The 17,744-nt window shown below is 49.5% G+C and overlaps 1 protein-coding gene across 2 annotated transcripts in view; it reads left to right on the top strand.

Annotated features, from left to right (window-relative positions):
• Positions 1 to 16,967: 16,967 nt before the first annotated feature.
• Positions 16,968 to 17,744, top strand: part of sgk3 (serum/glucocorticoid regulated kinase family member 3) — a 171,656-nt gene continuing 170,879 nt past the window's right edge. The window contains exon 1 of one of the 2 annotated variants that reach the window (XM_085993091.1): positions 16,968 to 17,303. The gene's annotated coding sequence lies outside the window, so the exon portion shown is untranslated. The remainder of the gene's footprint in view (positions 17,304 to 17,744) is intronic. The other variant, XM_085993089.1, reaches the window with a different exon arrangement.

Raw genomic sequence — 17,744 nt, forward strand, 5'->3', positions numbered from 1 at the left:
ATAAACAGGAGCTGCATGTCGTAATTGAGGCCGTGCAGCTGGCGGAAGAAATACGTCTGGGAGGATTCTCAACATACAGGTATATCTGCAGGGTCTGAAGACGGAAAGTCGCAGCCTGGGTACGCATGCACACCAGCGCCTGACCGCCCTCCTAAGTGGGAAACTCAGAACCACGGCAGAGGCCCAATGCTTCCTTTTGTCTCAGAAGAATTCAATAAGCTTCTTCTGTATCTTGGCGACAAATTCAGGGGGAGGGATCAAAGTGACCAACCAGTACTACAGCATAGTGACCACCAGTTGATTTATGACCAGCACATGACCCCTGTAGGACAGCACTCGGAGCAGTCCTGTCCAGCGCCTTAGGCAAGCGGTGACTTTGGTTCACCAGCCAGGCTCCCTCGGCAGGGCTAAGGTAGACTCTCAGGTAGAGGAGATGAGTGGTACTCCAGACATAAGGCCTGAGCTCCTCCGGCAGGGAGTCCACCTGCCACTGACTCACCAGGAGTCTAGAACATTTCTCCCAGTTGATCCTCGCAGAGGACATGGCAGAGTAGACCTGCTGGCACTTGCGCATCTTCCGCAAGTCAATGGGATCCGTGACTATGAGGAGCACGTCATCGGCGTAAGCTGAGAGGACGACCTCCATGCCCAGCCCTTGCAGAGCCAGTCCCATCAATCTCTTCTGCAAGAGGCGCTGGACAGGACTCGCCCCCGTTGTTTCCTGGAGCCACACCGCACATGCTCCGCACAGACAGGCAATCTCCGACCGCACTTTGGAGCAACAAAAATAATAATCAATACATATATTCAATTGTATAACTCATTTTATACAGAAAAAATACTTGTGTTGTGTCCGTGGAATTTTTATTACATGGTGGGGGGGGGTGGGGCAGCCTCAGAAGCAAAAAGGTTGAGAACCCCTGCTGTACTGTATTATGAATCTGACAGTTATCATGAGTCTCCTTTTTCTGTTTCATTTTAATCTCTATGTTCTTTAGTCATCCAGGGAGCTCTAGCTTTGGATGCCCTTCCTTTCCCCTTCATGGGAATGTGTCTAGTCTGTACCTGAACTATCTCCTCTTTGAAGACCTCTCGTTGCTCATTTACTGTTTTACCTGCCAACCTTTGATTCCAATCCCTTTAAAACTAACTGAAATTAGCTGTCCTCCAGTTGAGTATCTTCACATTTGATTTTTCCTTATTCTTTTCCATAACTATTCGAAACCTAATGATATTGTGATCACTGTTTCCCAAATGTTCCCCCACTGAAACATGCTCCACTTGCCCTACTTCATTCCTCATAGATCCAGCACTGCTTCCTTCCTTTTTGGGCTGAAAACCAGTGTTCTCTCTCTTTTTTTGGTACCGCTTGTACCCTTACCGCGCGGGGTCATTCAATATACCGCGCATGCGGGGTCATTCAATATACCGCGCATGCGGGGTCATTCAATATACCGCGCATGCGGGGTCATTCAATATACCGCGCATGCGGGGTCATTCAATATACCGCGCATGCGGGGTCATTCAATATACCGCGCATGCGGGGTCATTCAATATACCGCGCATGCGGGGTTTTTGCATTGACAAGCCGGCTGTGCAGGATCCCTGGAGAGCTGCGCAGCTTAACCGGAACATTACTGGAAACATATACTCACTAGTACATGGCACTGACAGCAATCCATAGATTACCACCTTTCAGGTCCTGCTCTTTAACTTGGTGACAAAGGAACAGAGTCTCTGGAAGGTGCTGAAGACGATGACATTGGTATTCCTAATATTTAGCTGGAGGAAATTGCAGCTTATTCTGATGTTGAACAAGCAGTCTGACAACACAGATGCAGTAGAGAGGTCAAGAGGGGTGGTGAAGAGGTAGAGTTGGGTTTCATCAGTATATCTGTGGAAGCTGACCCCCATGTCTGTGGATATCATCACCAAGGGGCAGCTTGTACATGAGCAGGAGGAGAGGGCAAAGAATAGATCCTCAGGGAACATGGAAGGTAACCCTGTGGGGTTTGGAAGCGAAGTCGTTGTATGAGATGCTCTGGCTAAGATTGGATAGGTAAGAGTGGAACCAAGTGAGAGCAATTCCATTGAGCTGGAAAATAGAGGAGATGCTTTAGAGGAGGATGGTGTGGTCAAACATGTCAAAGGCTGCAGTCAGGTCGAGGAGGTATGATGCACCATGCTCACAGTCACAGAGAATTTCAAAGAAAGAACTTGCATTTGTTTCAGACATTTCATGTCCTCAGGATGTCCCAAAGTACTTTTGAAGTGTAATCACTGTTGTAATGTTGGAAAATACAGTAGCCAATTTGTGTACAGCAAGGTCCTACAAACAACAATGAGATAGATGCCAGATAATCTGTTTTTAGTTGGGTTGGTTGTTTTTATTAATGCCATTTGTGAGCTTGATGTGATGAAATATGCCTTCATCAACCCATGTGTTTTACCTGCTTGTATTTTACCTGCTTGTATTGTGAACCGCCCCCTTTTGTTCCTATTGTGTGTATTGGCTACGCCCCTGTCTTTTGCCATATAAAGGTCTCAGGAGCTGTATGAGTCATTTACTACCAGACGAACCCGATGTGGGAAGACCTGCTATACTGCTATGTTCTTAGTGATTAAAAGCCTTCAGTTGAATCCTTGTCTTTGAGTCATTGATGGCATATCAATTTTAATCACTAAAACACCAAGATGGATCGACTCTTGAAACGAGATCGCTTGGATCTGGACCCCCATGCCTCAGACGCAGCCACACAGTTCGGACACTGGTTCCAATGCTTCGAATTTTTCATTGCAAACTCATCCACTGCCATAGCCGCAGCCGAAACCGCTACCGGAGACATGAAACTGGGAATCCTGCGAAACTGGGTGAGCCATCGGGTCTCCCCTCTCATCCAAGATGCCACCAGCTACGGGGATGCCTGCACCATCCTGAAGGCCCACTACGCGCGGCCAATAAACGTGGTGTACACCAGGCATCTTCTGACTACTCGCACGCAGCGGCATGGTGAGTCACTAGAGGACTTTATACTAAACCTAAAAGTACTGGGCCGAGACTGTAACTGTAAGGCCGTGTCTGCCATCGTGTACACGGAGGAGCTGATTCAAGACTCCCTTATTGCGGGCCTCAGTTCAAATTATATTCGGCAGAAACTGTTTGAAAAGGAGGGACTGGACTTAAAACAGGCTATAGATATAGCGCGATCGCTGGATATGGCCCAGAAGAACTCTGAATCCTGTTCCTCAGGCCACGCGGCCCACTCCGCCTCGTGCGCGCCGTGGGGGCCGCCATCTTGGAAGCCATCTTCACCTCCCAGGTCTCAGGCCAGCCCAGCACCATCGGAGCCCCAGCCCCCACCCAGGAGCCCCACTACTGCTGCGATGCATCGGGGCCCGAAATGCTACTTCTGCGGCCAGGACAAACACTCCAGGCATCTGTGCCCAGCGAAGGGCACCACCTGTTTTAAATGCGGGAAGAAAGGACATTTCAGCAAAGTCTGCAGAGGGAACCCCGCCTCCAACTCCACCACCGCCGCGTGCGCGCCGTGGGGGCGGCCATCTTGGAAGCCATCTTGTCCACGCTCATGGAGTCCACCATCTTGCCCCGACTACACAGACCTCCAGGACCCACTGGTGGCCTCGATCACAGTGGATCAATCCAGGCCACATCCGTTGTCTAAATCGATGATGGACATAGAGGTAAATGGGAACAAGGTTAAATGCTTGATTGACTGCGGGAGCACCGAAAGCTTTATTCATCCTAGCCTGGTAAAACGACTTTCTCTAACGATAGTCCCCACAAAGGGCAAAATCGCCATGGCCGATAAGACTCCTACCTCAAAAATCACAGGTTTCTGCGCGGTTATGTTGTCGGTAAAAGGCAATGATTACAGAGATTTTAAACTATTGATAATGCCAGATCTCTGTGTGAGCGTGATCTTGGGTCTGGACTTCCAGTGCCACCACCAAAGTATCACGCTTACCTACGGTGGGTCCCAGCCGCCCCTCACAGTGTGCGGTCTGGCTACCCTGAAGGTCAAGCCGCCCTCTCTGTTCGCCAACCTCGCACCCAACTGTCGACCCATAGTGACCAAGAGTAGGCGGTACAGCTGGGAGGATAGACGGTTCATTGCGTCGGAAGTAGAAAGACTCAAGCGGGAGGGTATCATCGAATGCAGTACCAGCCCGTGGCGCGCCCAGGTAGTAGTAGTTAAGGGTAGCGAAAAGAAGCGGATGGTGATAGATTATAGCCAGACGGTTAATCTATACACCCAGCTAGACGCCTACCCTCTGCCCCGCATAGCGGATATGGTTAACCAAATCGTGCAATACCGGGTGTTTTGCCTAGCTGGTGGTATGCCGACCTAAAATCGGCATACCACCAGCTCCCCATTAGGCCGGAGGACCGTCCATACACCGCCTTCGAGGTGAACGGACGTCTCTACCACTTCCTCAGAGTCCCCTTTGGGGTAACGAACGGGGTCTCGGTCTTCCAGCGGGAGATGGACCGCATGGTCGATGAGAACCAGTTAACAGCCACCTACCCATACCTAGACAACGTCACCATCTGCGGCCACGACCAGCAAGACCATGACTCGAACCTCGCGAGATTTCTGAAAACTGCCCTCAGACTCAATCTCACCTACAACGAGGATAAGTGTGTCTTTAGCACCACGCGCCTCTGCATCCTGGGCTGCGTGGTGGAAAACGGGGAAATTGGTCCGGACCCCGACCGATTGCGCCCCCTATGGGAGCTACCCCTACCAAACACTCCCAAGGCCCTGAAAAGGTGCCTGCGGTTCTTCTCCTATTACGCCCAATGGGTCCCCAATTATTCCGACAAGGCCCGTCCCCTCCTGAAATCAACGTCCTTCCCGCTCACGGCCGAGGCCCACGCTGCCTTCAACAGCATTAAAAACGACATTGAGAAGGCCGCGCTGCGGGCAGTGGACGAAAACATCCCTTTCCAGGTCGAAAGCGATGCGTCCGACTTCGCTTTAGCAGCCACCCTCAACCAGGATGGGCGGCCCGTAGCCTTTTTCTCAAGAACCCTCCAAGGGCCCGAGATCAGGCACTCCTCGGTAGAGAAGGAGGCCCAGGCCATAGTGGAGGCAGTGCGGCACCGGAGGCACTACCTAGCCGGCAAACGCTTCACCCTGCTTACCGAGCAGCGGTCGGTAGCCTTCATGTTTAACAACAAACAGAGGGGGGAAGATCAAGAACGACAAAATTCTCAGGTGGCGGATCGAACTCTCCACGTTTGAGTACGACATAATATATAGGCCGGGGGCCCTCAACGAATCCCCCGACGCCCTATCACGAGGGATGTGTGCCAGCATCCAGGGGGACAGGCTACAGGGCCTCCACAATGGCCTCTGCCACCCGGGGGTCACCCGGCTATTCCACTTTATAAAATCCCGTAACCTGCCCTATTCCATCGAGGAGGTCCGGTCTATGACCAGGGACTGCCGCACTTGTGCGGAATGCAAGCCCTGTTTTTTCAGACCCGACCGAGCCCACCTGATCAAAGCTACACGGCCATTCGAGCGCCTGAGCTTAGATTTCAAGGGACCACTCCCCTCCACCGACCGCAATGTGTACTTTCTCAACATTGTGGACGAGTACTCCCGCTTCCCATTCGCCTACCCCTGCCCAGATATGACCAGTGCCACGGTCATCAAGTGCCTCGGCAACCTGTTTTGCACGTTCGGCATGCCTAACTACATCCACACGGACAGGGGGGCGTCGTTCATGAGCGATGAACTGCACCAATACCTGCTGTCGAAGGGGATAGCCACGAGTCGGACCACTAGTTATAACCCCCGGGGTAATGGGCAAGTGGAGAGGGAAAACGCGACAGTGTGGAAGGCGGTCACCTTCGCACTAAGGTCTAAAGGCCTCCCCACCTCCCGCTGGCAGGAGGTCCTCCCAGACGTACTCCACTCGATAAGGTCGCTACTGTGTACTGCTACTAACGCCACTCCTCACGAGAAGATGTTTGTTTTTCCCCGCAAATCAACCTCAGGAGTATCCCTACCCTCGTAGCTCTCCACCCCAGGGACAGTCCTGTTACGGAAGCATGTGAGGGGCCACAAAACGGATCCCCTCGTGGAGGCAGTACACCTACTCCACGCAAACCCACAGTACGCGTACGTCAAGCACGCCGACGGGCGTGAAGACACCGTGTCCATAAAGGACCTCGCCTCGGCAGGAAGCGACGACGACGACCCATCACCACCACTCCCAGAAGAACCTCCACCATCCCCAGAGGTATCCTCACCACCCCCTGAAGTCCCTGCATCACCCCCAGCACATGGGTATGCCCAGGAGGGCACCACGGACTCCCGGTCGGAACCTGAGGTACTGTTGCGACGTTCAGGAAGGACTATCACACCCCCGGACAGACTAAATCTGTAGAATGGGTGAATGTGATGAAATATGCCTTCATCAACCCATGTGTTTTACCTGCTTGTATTTTACCTGCTTGTATTTTACCTGCTTGTATTTTACCTGCTTGTATTGTGAACTGCCCCCTTTTGTTCCTATTGTGTATATTGGCTACGCCCCTGTCTTTTGCCATATAAAGGTCTCGGGAGCTGTATGAGTCATTTACTACCAGACGAACCCGATGTGGGAAGACCTGCTATACTGCTATATCCTTGTCTTTGAGTCATCAAATCAAAATTGAATTGGGCCATTTGAGTACTGTGGTGTGGGTGGAAATGGCTGGAGAGAGTCACACAAGGCGTTGTGGGAAAAATGGGCATAGATTTGAAAGGCAACAACACTTTCAAGGACTCTCTGGAGGAAAGGGAGGTTTGGAGATGGGGTGGTAGTTTGCACGGTCAGAGGGATCAAGAGAAGGGCAGAGCTAATGTCAAAGGATTGGGGCATCTAAGGATTGTCGTTCACGGTAGACTCAAACTGGCGTGGCCAAAGCCATCGAGTCGCTGAAAGTGGCACTGGGCCCTGACTCCACTAGGTGTATCGAGGAGGCTCAAGCACGTGGGGCGATCCCGTCCAAACTGACCCCTGTTTGGACGGAATTCCTCATCGGCGCACGTCCCCGAAATCCCTCTCGGGAACCGGCGCCTTACAACTTGAGCCGTCTCAGGGAAATGCCCTTCGTGCCTTTTAGTTCTGCACGGAGGGGTTTCCTGTACGGGCTGCTCTTGCACACGCTCCACTTTGCCATCTTCGTCTGTTGTCCGGACACGCCTTGGCGTGTCATCTTGCAGTCCGGTGGAGGCGGAGGTCCCCCAATCAAATTCTAATTTAATTTGTTAATGTTTTATTAATTTACAGTCGATTTGTTCAATCACCCCCACCAGAAAGAGTAGACTCAAACTGGCAATGTGGTCGCGATCAGGAATTTAAAGGTTAAGTGAGTAAATTATTTGCAACCAGTTTTGGCTAAGTTCTGACATATGAAATTGACCGACCTCAAAGTGATAGAGGAGGGGAGGGGAGGGGAGGGGGGGGACCCATGACCTCCCCTCTTACCCCACTAATCAAGGGTGTTTTTTGAGGACCAGGAGGTGATGATGGCAATTTCGAAAAGGGATGGGGACAACACATAAAGATATACAGATGTGGCGGAGCCACCAGGGGATTCAGGACAATTGTTTATAATTCCTTTAACAGCAATGTAGTGCAACCGGGGGCTGCACCTTTAATGTATCTGTTAACTGTACTATGGCTTCTTTCCTTTACTCCGCGTGATGACGTCATGCCGCCCGTCACGTGATCCCCCAACGGCGGGAAGAACGTGATGACGTCAGTGCTCGGAACCTTCTAGCAGTTCTAAACAGGCTTTCAACCAGACCAGACCTTTTTGCATTGTATTCAGCAGTTTACTGTTTAACTTCGTTTGTTCATTAAATTTTATTGTTTTTGATTCTCTGCGTCGATCTCAATTCTTCAGCTAGGAACCTCCGTTCCTACATTGGTGACCCCGATTTCTTCGAACAATTTTCGTTGAAGTTACATCGTGGACACGAACGCCGTCACCCTCAAACTGCCGCAATTTTGGGAGCAACAACCAGCCGCGTGGTTTTTCCAGGCGGAAGCCCAATTTGCAATCCGGGGAGTAGTAGCGGATTCGACCCGTTATTATTACGTGGTCTCCGCCCTCGACAGCGCCATGGCCTCGCGGGTCGTCAGCCTCCTCAGGAGTCCTCCGGACGATGGCAAGTACGAAGCTTTAAAAACACGGTTACTGCAGGTTTTCGGTCTGCCCAAGTCGGAGCACGCTCGCAGACTTATCTCCATGCTCGGCCTCGGGGATTCAAAGCCATCAGAGCTCATGAGCCAGATGCTCACGCTCTTGGGCTCGGAATCGGAATGTTTCCTGTTCCGGGAGTTGTTTCTCTGCCAGTTCCCAGAGCCAGTACAGGCGGCCTTGGCCAATTCCGCGATCACGGACTGTGCTGAACTCGCTGCAGAAGCGGATAAAATTTTCACCGTCACGCAACAATGTTGTGCGGCCACGAGGCGCCCATCCCCCACAAGGGCAAAGCCGACTCCTCCGCCAGCAGGCTGGTGTGCATACCACGCTCGTTTTGGCGTGAAAGCCCGATGCTGCCGTCCTCCCTGCAGTTTCCCCCCCCAAAAAAAACCTACCTCAAACCAGCGGTTTCTGAGAAGGGCGACAGGGCCTGAGGGACACGCCGGAGTTGCGATGGCCGTTGGTTCCGCAGGGAAACTCCTTTATATCACAGACTCCCTGTCAGGTCAACGTTTTCTCTGTGATACTAGCTCCCAGTGCAGTATCCTACCAGCGTCGAAGCTCGATCTTCAATCCGGCGGTCACGGTCCCTCCCTCGAGGCAGCCAATGGTGCGGCCATCCGCACATTCAGAAAGCGTAGGGTCCAGTTGCGTTTTGGCAGCCAGCATTTCGTTTGGGAGTTCATCATGGCGAAAGTCTCACAGGCCATCCTGAGTGTAGTGTACGTACCTTTTAAGAGCCCCTGTGTACTGTAATACCGGTAGTAAAACCCAAGATGTTTACATTTGCGCACTTTACATCCCTCCAATTGATTCCCCGTACTTTAAAGAGGACACCTTCTCCAACATAGAGGGGGAAATTATCCAATACCAGGCCCAGGGGAACGTGTTGATCTGTGGGGACCTCAACTCAAGAACGGGCGAAGAACTAGACTTCACCAATAATCAGGGAAACAATTACGTATTCGGGAATAACCACTTTGACATCCCTTCCCTTCCATACAGGCATAACTGCGACAAGCAGACAAATAACAACGGAAAACAGCTACTACAGCTCTGTTGAAACCTGGGTCTGTACATTGTCAATGGTAGGTTCATAGGAGACCTCCTAGGAAGATCGACCTATTGCTCACCTCTTGGCTGCAGCACAGTAGACTATATGATTACAGATTTGGACCCATCCTCTTTCAGAGCATTCACAGTCAAACCACAAACAACACTGTCAGATCACAGTCAAATTACTATGTATCTCAAAAAGACAGAAACAAACAACATAGAAACACAACCCAGTAAACTGTACAACACCAAAAAATCGTACAGATGGGCCAAAAACGACACGGAAAAATACCAGAAAACAATTAGCAATGCATCAACTCAAGCTCTCTTGGACACCTTTCTGGATAACATATACACTCACAACAAAGAAGGCGTAAACCGGGCAGTTAATAACCTAAACAATATTTTTGATAATTTGGCAACAAGTGCAAACTTGAAAGCTCGCAAGAACAAACCCAAAACAAAAAAGCTATGAAAAATGGTTTGACCCAGATTGCCATAACATGAGGAAAAAACTTAGAAAAATATCAAACCAAAAACACAGACATCCAGAAAACGAGGAATTACGCCTTACTTATTGTCAGACACTAACACAATACAGAAACACACTCAGAACCAAAAAAGAGCAATATATTAAGAATACACTCAGCTCCATGGAGGAATCCATTGATTCCAATTGTTTCTGGGACAACTTGAATACACTACACAAAAAACAACACGACGAATTGGCCATTCAAAATGGGGACACTTGGGTAAACCACTTTGAAAAATTATACCAGAAAAACACACTAAGACCAGAGCAACACCAAATATGCAAAAAACTGGAAAAGCTAGAAATGGCCATAAAAGATAACCAAAACCCGCTAGACTCCATAATAACAGAAAAAGAACTTTTTGAAAAACTCAAGGACCTGCGACCAAGAAAAGCTTGCGGGACAGACGGCATACTAAACGAGATGATTAAACACACAGACGACAAAATGAAACTGGCTATCCTAAAACTCTTCAACCTGGTTCTGAGTGTCGGTTATTTCCCTGATATCTGGAACAAAGGACTCATAACGTCCATATACAAAAGTGGGGACAAAACCGACCCAAACAACTATCGAGGCATCTGTGTAAACAGTAACTTGGGGAAAGTATTCTGTAGCATCATAAACAAAAGACTTATAAACTTCCTTGAGGAGCACAATGTCTTGAGTAAAAGCCAAATTGGATTCCTGCCAAACTATAGAACATCAGATCATATCTTCACCCTACAGACCCTAATTGACAAACACGTTCACAATAACAAGAGCAAAATCTACGCATGCTTTATAGATTTCCAGAAGGCTTTCGACTCCATCTGGCATGACGGTTTATTCCTGAAACTTATCGAAAGCGGGATAGAGGAAAAACATATGATGTAATTAAATCAATGTATACAAACAACAAATGTGCAGTTAAAATTGTAGACAACAAACAAAATACTTTCCACAGGGGCGGGGGGTGACGCAGGGCTCGCCAATCTCACCGACACTCTTTAATATTTATATAAATGAATTGGCAAAACTACTTGAACAATCTACAGCACCCGGCCTCACCCTATATGAATCCAAGGTTAAATTCCTCCTCTATGCAGACGGCCTGGTTCTGCTGTCACCAACTAAGGAGGGTCTACAGCAGAACCTGGACCTGCTAGAGTCGTACTGCCAGACTTGGGCCCTGACAATAAATCCCAAAAAAACCAAAGTCCTTGTGTTTCAGCAAAGATCCAAACATCAGGGACCCAAAATAAATTTCACAATAGGAACAACCAAAATTGAACAAACCACTAACTACACATACTTGGGCTTAAAAATCAGTTCTACGGGAAACTTCAAACTGGCTGTGAATGAACTGAAAGAGAAAGCAAGAAGGGCTTTCTATGCCATCAAAAAATCAATCCAAATAGAAATCCCAATTAGCATTTGGCTCAAAATTTTCAAATCAGTAATTGAACCAATTGCACTCTATGGCAGTGAGGTATGGGGAACGCTAACACAACAAGAATTTGCAAAATGGGACAAGCACCCAATTGAGATCCTACATGCAGAATTCTGTAAAAGTATCCTCCGGACTCAAAGGAAAACAGTAAACAATGCATGCAGGGCGGAACTAGGCCAATATCCATTAATAATCACTATCCAAAAAAGAGCCACCAAATTTTGGAATCACCTTCAAATGAGCAACCCCCAATGCTATCACTACGATGCCCTGAAATGCCAAGAGCTGACCATAAAGAAGAATACCCTCAGTCAACTAGTCCTGGGACTCAGCGAAGTAACTACTAACAATACTAACAATAACCAGCCCCAGGACAGTGACAGGGTAACACAAAGAATTCGACCCAACACAATCGTCGCTAAGCAAAAGGAAAAATATCTGACATATTGGGCAGAAACAACAAAAACCCAAAGCAAACTCAATTGCTACTTGGCCCTAAACAGACAATACAACATAGCTGATTACCTGACCATGGTAAAGGATAACAAACTGAGAAGAACCTTGACAAAGTACAGACTTAGCAAACATAGCCTAGCGATCGAAAAAGGCAGACACAGGCAGACCAGGCTGCCAAGAGAAGACAGGATATGCTCTCACTGCAGTCAGGGAGTAGTGGAGACAGAGATGTACTTCCTCACAGCCTGTGAAAAATACCAGGGCATCAGGGAGAATTTCTACCAAAAATTCTCACAAATATGCCCTGAATTCAGAAATCTGAATGACAACCAAAAACTCCCATACCTACTGGGAGAGGAGAGAAGCTGTGTAACACTGGCGGCACACTATGTTACAGCTTGCCATGAACAGAGGGACAACCAGTAAACTAAGAAAAGAGTATATATAAAAAATGCGAATGTATATTTATACACTCAGGGATATATCTGTTTATACAATGTATGAATAGAACTGCGTTTATGTGTTCAACCATAAATGTATTTTGATGCTTTGGCAACATAAGATGTACCTTATCATGCCAATAAAGCGATTTGAATTTGAATTTGAATTTAGTGACCACTCGGGTATATAAGCCTGTATAGCGTCTTGTATCTTTTAGTTCACCTCCAGACTTTGTTCAGTAAACACCTGTTAAACCAACTCCTGCATTCCGTGTCTCCATTAACATACGGATACAACACTGAGGGCAGATTTTTTTTGCGCCAATGGTTTTCTCGTCGACGTCCGGCACTGCCGGTTAATCAACGCGGCCACCTTTCATTCGGTCCCCTGCCACCGCAGCACCATTGTGTCTTGGTCAGTTGCCTGTGCAGTCCCATCTCCAGATGAGTTCTTTCGTCTTCTCGGTGAGTTTCTGGAGCTCACCAGGCCCACTTTTTCTTCTTCAGTTGCGAGGCACGGTGTGGCGCACCACATTACCATGACAGGATCCCCAGTTTATGCACGGGCTCGAAGGCTGGAACCCGGTAAACTCGCAGCCGCAAAGTCGGAGTTCCATACCTTGGAGCGCCTGGGAATTATTCGGCGATCGAATAGTCCTTGGTCTTCACCATTACACATCGTTCCTAAACCAGGCGGCGGATGGCGACCATGCGGCGACTACAGATGCCTGAATGAAGCTACTACCCCAGATCGGTACCCGATTCCTCACATACAGGATTTTTCGGCCCACCTGGCAGGGAATTCCATCTTTTCCAAAGTAGACCTTGTCCGGGGGTATCTTCAAGTGCCCGTTCATCCTCAGGACGTCCCCAAAACCGCTGTCATCACGCCTTTCGGGCTCTTTGAGTTCCTTCGTATGTCGTTTGGGTTGAAGAATGCAGCGCAAGCCTTCCAGCGTCTCATGGATTCTGTGTTGCGCGATCTGCCGTTCATCTTCGTCTACCTCGATGACATCCTCATCGCCAGTACCAGCAAAAAAGAGCACATTACGCACTTGCGTACCCTTTTTTCTCGTCTCAGCCAGCATGGCCTTATTATCAACCCGGCCAAGTGCCAGTTTGGCTTACAAAGCATTGATTTTCTGGGACACAGAATCACCTCAGAAGGTGCCGTTTCGCTGGCTACGAAGGTGGAGGCAGTTACCTCGTTCCTGTGTCCTCAGACCATCAGGGCTCTCCAGGAATTCCTGGGGATGGTCAATTTTTATCATCGTTTCGTCCCCAAGGTGGCCCTGTTAATGCAACCGTTGTACGAGGCTCTAAAAGGTAAATCGGGTAAAAACCCCATCGGCTGGACACCCCATCGGCTGGACACCCCAGATGGACCAGGCATTCTTCAACACTAAGGATGCTTTGGCTGATGCGACCATGGTAGCACATCCTCTTCCAGGTGCAACCATCGCCCTTACCACAGATGCATCTGACTATGCCATCGGGGCAGTGCAGGAGCAATTGGTCAACGGCACGTGGCAACCACTGGCTTTCTTCAGCCGCCAATTGTGGAAAAATGAACGCAAATACAGTACCTTTGATAGGGAGTTGTTGGCACTTTTCCTGGCCATCCGCCATTTTCGCTTCTTACTGGAAGGACGCCCATTCACGGCTTTCGTAGACCACAAGCCACTTACGTTTGCCACGGCCAAGACAACGGAACCATGGTTGGCTCGGCAACAACGTCATCTTACGTTCATATCAGAATTTACAACGGACATACAACATGTGTCTGGCAAGGACAACCTGGTGGCGGATTGTCTCTCCCGCACCCCGGTCCACGCAGTCCACCTGGGAATCGACTATGTTGGTTTGGCAGAAGAACAGATGGCAGACCCTGAAGTGCAGGCACACCTTCCAGCTTACAAGTGGCTGATGTCAGTTTTCAGGCTGCAGGGACCACACTCCTTTGCGACATCTCGATGGGAGTCCCCCGACCAATTGTACCAGTCGAATGGCGCAGGAGAGTTTTCGACGCAATCCACGGTTTGTCGCACCCTGGTATGAGGGCTTCACAACGACTCATGGCAAAGAAGTTCGTCTGGAAAGGCATGCATCTCGACGTCCGTGACTGGACCAATACCTGCGTGAGTTGCCAGAAGTCCAAAATCCAATGCCATGTTAAGGCCCCAGTGGCCACTTTTCCAGTTCCAGAGCGTCGCTTCGACCATGTTCACGTGGACCTGGTTGGCCCTCTCCCTTCTTCTCGTGGTTTCACGCATCTCCTCACTGTGCTAGACCGCACCACCCAGTGGCCAGAGGCAATTCCTTTGGTTGCCACCACAGCGGCGGACGTTTCCAGAGCCTTCATCTCGTCATGGGTGGCTCGGTTCGGGGTACCGGCCGACATCTCCTCCGACCGAGGACCTCAATTTACCTTGGAACACCGTGGCTCAGGGTTTGGGTACCAAGCTTCATCGCACCAGCGCCTATCATCCACAGGCAAACGGTCTGTGCGAGAGATTTCACAGGTCCCTTAAAGCTGCACTGCGTGCTAGTATTCGTGGGACTGGTTGGTTGGACAGGCTCCCTTGGGTGCTGCTGGGTCTTCGCACGGCTCCTAAAGACGACCTGCAATCATCTTCTGCAGAACTGGTTTACGGCCAACCGCTCAGAGTTCCTGACGATTTTCTTCCTCCTCACACGGAACCCTGGTCCGCAGCTCAGCAGCGCGTCAGCCACCAAGAGGCGGCTAAGAATTTCATCCCAGTGCCTACGTCTCATCACGACCTGCAGCGCTCCCATGCCGGTGGAGCTTAAGAGCGCCGAATACGTTTTCGTCAAGATGCTCACAGAGACCCGCTTAAACCGCCTTACACTGGTCCGTTCCGCGTCATCTCATCAGATGAAAGTCTTTCACAGTCGACGTCGGCGGTAAGCCTGACCACATCTCCATCGACCGGTTAAAACCGGCTCATCTGGATCTGAGCGAGCCAGTCGTCACCGCTCAACCGCCTCGTCGTGGGCGTCCACCGTCGACCGTCGGTCCAGTACAGCCACAGTCAGCCGCTGGGTCGCCCGTACCCGCCTCATTGGGTCAACCACAGCCAGCCACTTCTCCTATGCCTGCGGCACCATCCCAACCACGGCCAACTGCCAGTTCGTCTTCTAGCGCTCCGTTCCAGTTGCCAGAGTATCGCAGTCAGTCGGACAGACTCGTCAGACCCCCTTCTCGTCTTACCTTTTCTGTTAAAGACAATTCTGGGGGGGCGTATGTGGCGGAGCCACCAGGGGATTCAGGACAATTGTTTATAATTCCTTTAACAGCAATGTAGTGCAACCGGGGACTGCACCTTTAATGTATCTGTTAACTGTACTATGGCTTCTTTCCTTTACTCTGCGTGATGACGTCATGCCGCCCGTCACGTGATCCCCCAATGGCGGGAAGAACGTGATGACGTGAGTGCTCGGAACCTTCTAGCAGTTCTAGAGAGGCTTTCAACCAGACCAGACCTTTTTGCATTGTATCCAGCAGTTTACTGTTTAACTTCGTTTGTTCATTAAATGTTATTGTTTTTGATTCTCTGCTTCGATCTCAATTCTTCAGCTAGGAACCTCCATTCCTACACAGAACCATTTACAATGTCAGCTGGCATGGAAGCCAGGAAGGTATATTGGGTAGTCAGCAGTTTAGTAGGAATGGAGTTAAGAGCGCAAGTAGGTGGGTCTCATGGACGAGAGGAGCTCTTTACTAAGGCTCATAATTCATAAGGGCAGAAACATAAATCAGTCATCTAAAGCATTTAACAAATAAGGTTACCAATGTCTTGAAGTCTATTTTATTTATAATATACATAGTCTTGATTCTTGTTTACAATTTATAATTATTTTTCCCGCTGAAATTCGAAGTGAATTAACGGTGAACTACACATTGGAGCTGGAGGCTCATATGTTTAACTGCCAATAAAGAACACGCACAATTAATAAAACTTAAATAATGTGCATACAAAACACAAATTTGCAATAGCTTATCGTAGAAACGTCGTTAGGGAGTGAACTCAATTAAAGGGGCAGAAAGAAAGTGCCGAGGAAAAGACGGACTCTGGATGCGGAGTTGGTGGGTACTCTTTTTGTTTGAACCCAAAAAAAAAACCCAATCGGATTGTAAATAAACAAAAGTTCAACTAAAACTTAACAAATCAAATCAAAATTTGATTTTCCGGGTTGATAATGCACTCCAGTCCCCGCGGCACCCACCGGTCGCGGAAATACTCAAGCGTGCCGGCGGACACTGCGTGCTCCAACTCCAGGGCCACCCGGGCGCGAACATGGCTGCGGAAGAGAGGCAGGCAATCCGGCTGGACGACCCCCTCGACCGCCCGCTGCCTGGACCAATTGATGGCTCTTTTAGCCAGGCCCAGGAGCAGGCCCACAAGGAGGTCCTCCAACCTGTCCGCTCCCCTCCGCACCGGGTGACTGTAGACCAAGAGCGTGGGACTGAAGTGCAATCAAAAATCGAGGAGCAGCCCCTTCAAGTAGTGAAAGAGGGGCTGCAACCTCTCTCACTCCATATAAACGTGAAACACGGACTCCTCCAGGCCGCAAAAAATGCAGGCGGCCTGGGAGTCCGTGAACCTACTTAAAACCTTATTGCGGAGTTGGTGGGTAGGGGAATTTCTGACGACGCACTTTTATGTAAGCTTTGAGTATGATATTCCAGCATAAAATTGCAAAAAAAGACTGGAGGCTCTGTAAATGTCACTGTTGAGTTTTCTTACAATGACCCGAAGCTACCAGTAGGGGCTGCACATCAGATGGCGCACCCAATGATGAAACACTGATAAATGGGCCACTCGAAAGGTGAGACGCCGGCACAAAGTCGTAGTCTAACTTGAAACATATGTTGGGCCCTGCTTGGAAAAATAGAACATTTCATAACTTTACTGGGCTGACTGGTTTGTGCCGATATTCCTTTATTGACAGTCAATGGCAAGGAGCCAAGAGTTCCGACACGTCAGAGATTTCAGCCAGAAGCTCGGGGAAAGAAGCTAAAATTCTGAGAACCTGGGACTAGTGGGCTCTCGGATCGCGCCAAAGCTCGTGGATCCTTTCGTTACACAGGCCTGGCCCCTGAAGCGGGGCGACTTGTCGTTAAACTGCAAAATGTAAGTTGAAAGTTTGTGCGAGACTGAAAGTTTGGGTTGTTTGTAGAGGCCTCACCGGTATCACTCACTGGAGCGCAAGTTCTCCACCTATGCATTTCTAGTAGTACTGGTAGCTTTAATTGGAGGAATTTCACCATCCGAAAATTAAGTTTTAAAACGTTCTTCTTTCTCTGCTTGCAGTGCAGCTTACACCACCGATTTATAATGGCTGTTCCGTTCGCCAATGCTGGAAACTTTGAACTGGATATTTATTTAATAAATGTTACCACCCCCAACACCAAGCGCAGGAAAATTAACACATCAGCAGCCGAGCGCGCCCGCCCCGGGAGAGTCCGAGCCCGGAGCGGGAGCGCGCGATACGCCGAGCCCGGAGCGGGGACGCGCGCGCGGCCCCGTGAGAGGGCTCGAGATGGGAACGCGGCCGCGTGAGCGGGCTCGAGA

The sequence above is a fragment of the Somniosus microcephalus genome, chromosome 7, assembly GCF_052327205.1.
Source record: "Somniosus microcephalus isolate GS21.2 chromosome 7, FLI_Smic_1.0, whole genome shotgun sequence".
Taxonomy (NCBI): Eukaryota; Metazoa; Chordata; class Chondrichthyes; order Squaliformes; family Somniosidae; genus Somniosus; species Somniosus microcephalus.